The following is a 9,092-nucleotide window of genomic DNA, read 5'->3' as shown; positions in this document are numbered from 1 at the left end:
CATATATCTCCAAAATGCCCACTTCGCCCGGTTAACTGCTGGATTGCTTCAAGTCAAAAGTACAATAAAAATCACTAAATGAGAATATTATTCAGTGATGTTTTTATCTTGCATTTCAATGAAAAAAGAAATCATGATAATTCATGGACCATTAACATAAGAAATGCTATCTTTTAATTGAAAGAATTTTGTTTGAGCAGATGGTGTCAGCTTCAGTATCGGAAACATTGAATCAATTTGAACATATTAGCATGCAAATGGCACTGAAATTATTAAAAAAAGTTTTTCAAGACGGTCAACTTTTTTGCTTTGTTATTGAAGTGATGTGATCAGGTACAGGGAAAAACATAGTTATTGTAACAAATGGATTTACTCGAGAAAACTAGCAGAGGAAAATATTATTATCCAATGAAGGAAAAAATATATATATTAAATTAAATACGAAATTAAATCTGTTTCTGACAAATCTAAGTTTTTATAATCAAGGATTGCAGTTTTTCAACTTTTATTTATATATTTATGCATTTTGATGCTTTATTTCTTCTCATTTCGAATTTGTGAGCATGTAATTTATATTTTTTCATGGAAGTTTTTATCGATCAGAAATGTATCACAAGATAAAAGCAACATTACAGATTTAAAAAAAAAAAAAAAAAAACCCGCGGTGTGTGGACAAAGACAAACGATAGATGTATTTTTCAGGGAAGCACTAAACTGGAGGAAGGGTTGTATTGCCTGTCAATTTAACGAACTTGATGAACCAGTGACTTGTCCTAGAACCCTTCCCGAGGCACAGGCCGACCTATCCTGCATTTTGGTTCCAAGAGCGCTTTAGATCCAGATTTGTTTCAAGTACTTCTAAATACAATTTACAACAATCTCTGGTTGCAAGTTCGTAATGAAAAGTTGAGTGAAACACACTTTCAGCAAATCTACGAAGGTAACTAATTTCTTAAAATAAGTAATAGCTTCTCAGGAAATATTTCCCGTTAAGAACCCAGTATTTAACGCCTACCTTGTTTAAAGTGTAAACGAATGAAATATTCTTCTTTTATTGACTGAAGCAGTCAAACATCATTCAAACTATATTTCTGACGTTTAGACACCAGTTTTCTTCTGTTGCCTTTAAAACTGCTTCATAAAAACCAATAGAAAACAATCAACCAATTTTCTTCGGATATTTTAATGAAGAAAATAGATTATAAATAACAGGGATACAAATCAATGTTTGAAATGCGTTGGTTATACACACGTGCTTCAACGGATGCTCTGTTGATAACCAACAGCAGTACTCAGTGATCACCACACCGCCACAACGCAGTACACGCAACCACGGACAACGAGAAAGAAAGGAAGTGGGAAGAGCTCATATGCGACTATTCACATTAAAAAAGACATTAAGGTGAAAGAATTAATTTCAGCGAAAAAGGATTTACATTCTTTTATTCGTTACAAAAGCTTACTAAAGAGTAATTAAGGGTATAAATTTTCTGGTAAAGGTATGTCACGGCTCATTTTCTTTTTTCTTTTTTGAAAAACTTGTTGCAAACAATGCCTTCGTGGCTCGTCAAACGTTATCAGAATCAATATTGCTGAATCTATGAGTCTACTGACGAAATCCACTACTTTTTTACTACCCCTGCCCTGATTTCAGCTTTATATTGTGTGTGTTTTTTTTTCTTTTGTAATTTTTTATTCTAACTGTATTGAATAATAACCCAAATTGTTGTTTTTACGTTAATATTTTCTTTATCGAGCGCTTACCTGAATTGATTGACAAAACCTTCATTTGCGCCAGCGAAGACCAGCGTAAAACCTAGTAAAAAAGAAACGCAAAATTGAGTCGATTGCGTTTATTAATGACTTTTAGAAACTGTTAAATCTGTAAATATGTAAGAAAAACAAATATGTATATATGTATCACAAAGGTGTAAATTATAATGAAGAAAACGAATGTGCAGACAATAAAATAATTTAACTGTCGTCTGTACATGTACACTCGATCGTTACAATACGATGTTACATTTCATTCGCAGTGGTAAATTACCTTTGAGAATGATCAAATTCAAGTTTAATAATCCTTCAACGTTCTTTTTATAAATTCTTCTCTTCCATTATAATCGAAACACCTTAAAATGTGTGTGATGCGTGCTACCATACCAAATGTTGTTTTCTTCTTTGTTTTTCTTTTCGTATTTTTCTTTTCACAGCTTTCATGACACGTAAAAGTAGTCATTGGATTTCACCCAAAAACTTTCAGCTCTGATACACATGAGAACTATAGAGCTCATTAAATGCAAGTATTTCAGTTCGTGGACTATAATTACTCCATTTGTCTTGAAAGCTTGCTTGGACTGTGAGAATTATTTTTGTATCTATTAGTGGCGCAGTAGTGTTCAACATTAAGAAAAAAAATGCATGCAAAATCCCTCTTCCATTAGACTCTTCAGTTGGTTAGTTAAATAAATCTTAGTAAGTATTCAAAGGATTTAAAACTGTCAATTTCATCTCTAAAGGTTAGAAATCTTTCATAATCAAATGCGATTTCATATTAGACTTCTATTTTAAGTAATAAAAATAACAATGAAAAATCTTGGAAATATCTATTGTGAAGCATTGTCCAATTTCTCTAGCTCTTTTTTGTTCGACTTTTCCATTAAATGTGTTTTTAAAAAGGTAAAAGCAAATCATGTTATGGTTAAAGGTTAAAGGTTTAATGCATCGTCAATAATATCTAAAAATGAATTGAATGAAAATTTATTTATTCAACTAATATCGAAGATAAAATATTTATAAATAGGCTTATGAGTCGGGAAAACTTGCGCTATCATATTTCCGCTCCCCACTAGCAGCACTTAAGTCAAAAATCTGATTTGAGCGAGATTTTTTTAAATAAATTATTCAAAAGATATTTGCCATGACATTTCACTTCCATGCTTTTTTTTTTTTTTTTTTGTAAATATTTTTTCGCTTGGTCAAAGGGAAAAAGTTAATCCCATATATATTCTGATATATCAGGTGGATTTGTTTCACAGAAAGCTCGTACTTTGGATACTTATAATTGTAATTTTTGAAATTCTCATTACCAATAATTTTTACTTCAACTACAATTAATTTTTCCTAAGTTTGTAAGATTTAACTTTAAATAGTGGGCGTTAAATCTTTTTTCCTCAAATACCTATAGTTTGAAACTACTAAATTCTAACGTTCTAACAGATTAAGTAAATATCGGTTTCACAATTTAACAAAAAAAAAAAAAAAAAAAAAATCAAAGACAGAAAATTAATTTTGTTTTTTGATGCCTGTTACATAGTATAATTTAAACATTTTATATCCTAAATAGAAAAATTGAACAGAGGCAAAACCGGAAGGTAACTACAGCCATAAAAGCAATGGTATTATACAGAAAAGTAGTATAGCTTAATTCTTGACGTAGTCCTTGCTGAAGCTGTATTACAATTTAAAACTCTCCGCTTATAATTCAGGAATAGAAATAAAATGCGAGTATGTAACGAATTGATTATTGTGTTGTGCTACATGCAGCCAAAGCTTAATTTCTATCAAAAAGTAGAGGAGTTTTATATTCCTTCGAACACACAGGGTGTTAAAAAAATTTTGCACCAATAAAAGAATTCATTAAAAAAAAAAAATACTTCAGATTCAAAAATAATTGCTTTTTTTTTTTATTTTGATCCGTTGCTCTAACAGTTTCTCGTACTTTTACGTGGGCACCATCTGCTGTTCTGAGAAAAAATAGACGATTTTCAACTTGGCGGCAGCCACTAACTCAGCTACTTTCAGGGGAACGAGAAGGTAAGAATTTGGTTACAACAGTTCTTATATAGATATAAACTGTTCTATTGGATTTAGTAATATGTGTTAAAACTATAGATTCTGTTACGTCGACCCTCAAACCACCCTCGTGGCGCTCCCCAGCGAGTTTTCCAGACGCCATTTTCAATTTACGATCGTAGTGCACCCTACATGCTTGTAGCTAATACTGCACCAATAGGGGGGGGGGGGGAGTTGATGAGATAACATCAATATAAAAAGAGTTACGTACAAATGTTAAACTGTTTTTTTAAATTGAATTTTCTTTACTAGTGCAGAAGTTTATAAACATTCTGTAGGATACTCATACGTAGGGGAAGAGTGGATACAGTGAGACACGAGAACTCAATTGCATTTTTTATTATTAAAAAACACAGAAATTAAATTATTTCCAATGGCACAATATTTGTGACCGAAAAAAGTTTTATAAAAGCGAATCTAGAAAAAACCAGGAATTCACACAAACGAGAAGAAAATAAAAACGAAATATGATTTTGTCTCACTGTTCCCTGGTAAATGGGAACAGTGAGACGCATTCAGTAAGTTACCGTCCTATAGCCAGGGCTAAAGCAGAAATACATGAAAAACACAGCTAGCTCAGTCAATTCCAGCCGAGGACTGCAGTTTCGTGCTCAATAGCACTCATCAGCCCGGCATAGGAGTGACTGAGCTGGAGGTGGAAAGCCTCTTAAGGAAGGCAAGCGTGCCGAACAAACTGGTAGCTAATACAGAATTAGCACTGACCAGACGAGTGACCGCAGCAATGGTTCAGTACAGCTCGAATATTGAAGGCAAGGCCAGTATATTCAGTAAGTTACCGCCCTATAGCCAGGGCTTGGCTTCCTTAAGAGGTTTTCCACCTCCAGCTCAGTCACTCCTATGCCAGGCTGATGAGTGCTATTGAGCACGAAACTGCAGTCCTCGGCTGGAATTGACTGTGCTGGCGGTGTTTTTCATGTATTTCTGCCTTAGCCCTGGCTATAGGGCAGTAACTTACTTGCCTTGCCTTCAATATTCGAGTTGTACCGAACCATTGCTTCGGTAACTCGTCTGGTCAGTGCTAATTCTGTATAGCTACCAGTTTGTTTGGCACACTTAAAGAGGTTTTCCACCTCCAGCTCAGTCACTCCTATGCCGGGCTGATGAGTGCTATTGAGCACGAAACTGCAGTCTTCGGCTGGAATTGAGTGAGTTGGCGGTGTTTTTCAGTGAGACGCATGTTTTTTTTTTTGAATTGGAGAACTTTGAAAGAATTTAAATTTACCTTTAAAAATATGAATGATTGTTGTCGTTTGGTTTTGTTATGAGCACCTTTTTCCAGGTTTTTTGTAGCCTTTGTTATAGCCTCTGTCCAGGCATTTTTGTTATAGCCTTTGTCCAGGTAAATTTCATATCTTGGTACACAATAGTGACATCTACCACGTATTTGTTTAGGACTGAGATAGAATCTTTATATGATTCTGGATTAGTAAATTGTCTTAAAGTGTAATCTTGTGATGTAGCAATTCAAAAGGATGGAATACTTTCACTGTAGCCTTTGTCTATTTCCTGCACAGGAGCTTCTTACCTATCTGTTTCAGAAAGTCTCCAAACTTTTTTCTAAGCATGATAAAATTTTGAAATGTGGAAAAATAATATTACACTTAGCATACTGATATGAAACAGTAAAAAAAAAATAGTGTAAATAGAATAAGTACCAAATGAAATTATTTATATGATGTTCAATAGCTATAAAAGTCACAACTCCATTCAAGCATCCTTATTTTGTTGATGCAGGCAGGGGTGGACTGGGAAGGAAATTCGGCCCTGAGATCTTTAACATCGACCGGCCCTTGGGGGGGGGGGACTACAGGAAATCTGAAAAACATTCACTCTTATGCGAGGGTAAACACCGCAAACAAGCGTTGTAATGCTAGTTTTGTGGTTTAACGATTACAATTTATAAAATTTTATTAATTACAGTAAACTCTCGTATTATGCGGGTTTATTTTACGCGGTTTCGATTGTACGCAGTTTAAGATTTGACACCTACATTTTATTTTACGCAGATGAGTTTCGGTTTTACGCGGAGGTGGCAATGCAAACAGATAAAATTTTCCCCTCTTTCAAAATCCAACTCATAAAGATTGCAGATTACGCGTAATCAACTGCATTTTGGCGGGCAAATAATCGAGCTTGGGCCACTGGAGACATTTTATGTATGGTTCCAGAGCTCTTTCCAGAAGTAAAGTTATTAAACTCACACAGTTCAGAATTTATTGGAAGAAGAGCTTTTGGGAGTGACAAAGGAGGCCAAAACCAACGAGGATACCGACGTCGGTGACGCACAACCAGAAACGTTCACATTGAAAATTTTGAGCCATTCCTAGACAATAGAAATGATCTTTCTGATTTGTCAAGTGAAGGAAGATCTATCCTGGATATGACGCAAGTGATCATGGATGCGTTAATCCTCTGCAAAGAATTACACAGAAAAATTCTTAATGACTACGAAAAAACTATCATAGCCAGCTCCTCTTTATAAACAGAACACGAAATTAATTTATGTTTTCTTTCTGCATGTTGTGCATAGGTCGATATAAGTACACATTAAACTTATTGTACAATTAGTCATCACTAGATTGAAGTATTTTGTTATGTACGGATCCAAACCCCTATTTTAACACTAGTATTAGGTCTCAATTTACGCGGTTTCGATTTACGCTGCATTTCCGTGGAACGTTGCGTAAAACGAAGGCCTACTGTATATCATTAGATGTATAATCAATAGAAAATTAATTCTTTTCATGTTATGTCCCTTTAAGACAGGGGGCGGCAAATAGGAGGGGCGAAAGGGGACGGTTGCACCCCCAAATTTTTCACTAAGAATAATAAAAAAAATGGGTAAATTCAACTTAGAAAATTATTTGCCTGCATTTTCAAAACAGAAAAAATTGATTGAGAATAATTGTTTGACTTTTCCAAAAAAGGCAATAATCCTCTTAATATGGGTTAAATAATTCAAAATTGTGTACACCATATTTTGATCTTGCATCTTGTATGAGATGCCCGTACAGTGTTGAGAATGCGCAATTTTTACGCGTCAACTCCATGTCATTTTATACAAACTTTATGTTCATATTATAGCTCAATGTTTAGCTAGTAAGTGTTCATTGATTCCTTGGGCCACAAATACATTTTAGCAACTCAATGTATTATATAATTTTATAGAAACGTTTTGTAAAAACATGCTATTTTTGAAAAACATTCCACATCAAAAAATAGCACCTCAACAAATCTATCTTGGCTCTTTACTTGACAATCTCTGAATACACAAGATGGTATTCAAGAGTTAAATCTATAAAAGCCCCCTGGAAGAATGACTAGAAAGCGACCTTTTCAGTGATAGAAAATCTCATGTCATTAGAATACACTGTCAAAACTACGGGTGCCTTTGACTAACTATTTGGCTCCCTGGGGTGAAAACACGGGGCCTCGGGGTGCAATAGAGGCTAGGAAATGTGATCAAGGTGAATGACGCTAATAAATGTGAAAACGGACCTCCTAAATGCATGGGTGAAACGCTGGCGCATGCGATCTCCGCTCTGACATCATTCAACCACAATCAATGGCGGACGCAAGAATAACTACGCACATGCACTTTCCCATTGAATGAAGTATGATATTGGATTAAAACTCATAAGTTTCTGCGATTTACTCTTCAAAGTTTCGCGTAAGTACAGGCATTTGATCATAGTGTAGCTTTTAAGGCTTTCGAAGATATTTAAATGTGTTTCAAAGGTACGTTGATTCTTCAGTAAGCCGTTATGTACATTTGCTATTTCTATCATGCATAAATTTTACCTAAAAATAGCTATCAGCACCGGATAAGTAACATTTAATAATCAAAACGCTTAAATTAGATGATATTTGAAAAGTTATTTCAACTATTAATTTTGACTATGTGGTTTTACTTGCTTGTATTGTCAACAATCTTGTGGATTTTTAACTAAGAGGTTTATTGTTAGCAATGTGATGCACTCAGCAAGTGAACGGAAACTCTAATTACGATGATGCAAATAACAAAAACATAAAAGCACGAAAAAAAAAGGGGGGGGGGGGAAAGCGGATTGAGAAAAAGAAATTTCTTCTCCCTCTCGATTTTTTTTTATTTATTATCTCGTGTCAGAGTTAACTAGCTTTCCACGGCGTTATTGCTTAAAGCGAATGACTGAGCTTTTTTCGTCACTCTAGTAATAGTAAGAATGAATAACTCGTTAGAATTTGTTTTGGCTTTTAATTTATCGAAAGACTTGTGCTCTTTTATATTCTATACGGATATTCCAATGTCGAATCATATATACGTACGTACTAACATGGTGCTCTTGATTAAAATTTCGAACGTGATGAAACGATTTTATTTTTCCACGATTGCAATACAATAGAATATTTATTGTTCGTGTAAATGATTTACAAATAGTACCTACGCTCTTCATTTTCGTCACGATCGTGCTGCAGTAAATGTCAATAATATATTGAAATTACTGAGCAATCCAAGTGGATGTACGAAAATTAGTGCACGGCAGACAAATTTAAGTCATGAACACTTCTAAACTATGTTCGAAAGTTGAAATGTGATCAAATGCCTTAAAGTACAAGTTTTAATCATTTTCAGAACTATTCAATGTAGAAAATGTACCAAGACTTAGTTTTTTATAATTCTAAATAATAATGTATACAATTGTTTACGGAAATGCACGCAAAACCGAGGGGGGGGGGAGGGGCTCAGCAACAGGAAACAGAGGGTGCCAATGTTCTGCCATAGGGTTCCGTTTTTCACCGCTGTGCACGCTGGGTGAAGGGTGCCGGTTTTTCGCCCGTGTTAAGGGTGCAATTTCGGCACCGTAAAGAGTGCCGCTGGTGAACAAGCTTTTCACCCTTGAAAAGTGCCAAACGCAACCTGTAGTTTTAACAGTGTATCTATGACTTTGTTTGAATGTTTGTTTATTTATTTATACTGCGGTGCAGTTTTTTGAACAGTCTATCATAAAAACAAAATGGATTTCAATCCGTTAATCTTAATTCTTGGATTGACAATTGAAACTCATAGTAATTTTCGCACTAATGCATACTTGAACCAAGTGTGTGACAGAACTTTCCATAAAAGATTTTACTGTATACAATTGTAGAAGAGGTGACAAAACCCACATGAAGTTTTAGTCAAAATATTAAATCAATATTTTGAATAAAATAAGCGTTTCTTAAGAAATTGAGACAGAATT

This window comes from Uloborus diversus, chromosome 5, assembly GCF_026930045.1.
Source record: "Uloborus diversus isolate 005 chromosome 5, Udiv.v.3.1, whole genome shotgun sequence".
NCBI classification, from domain to species: domain Eukaryota; kingdom Metazoa; phylum Arthropoda; class Arachnida; order Araneae; family Uloboridae; genus Uloborus; species Uloborus diversus.
This window is presented reverse-complemented; position numbering follows the sequence as displayed.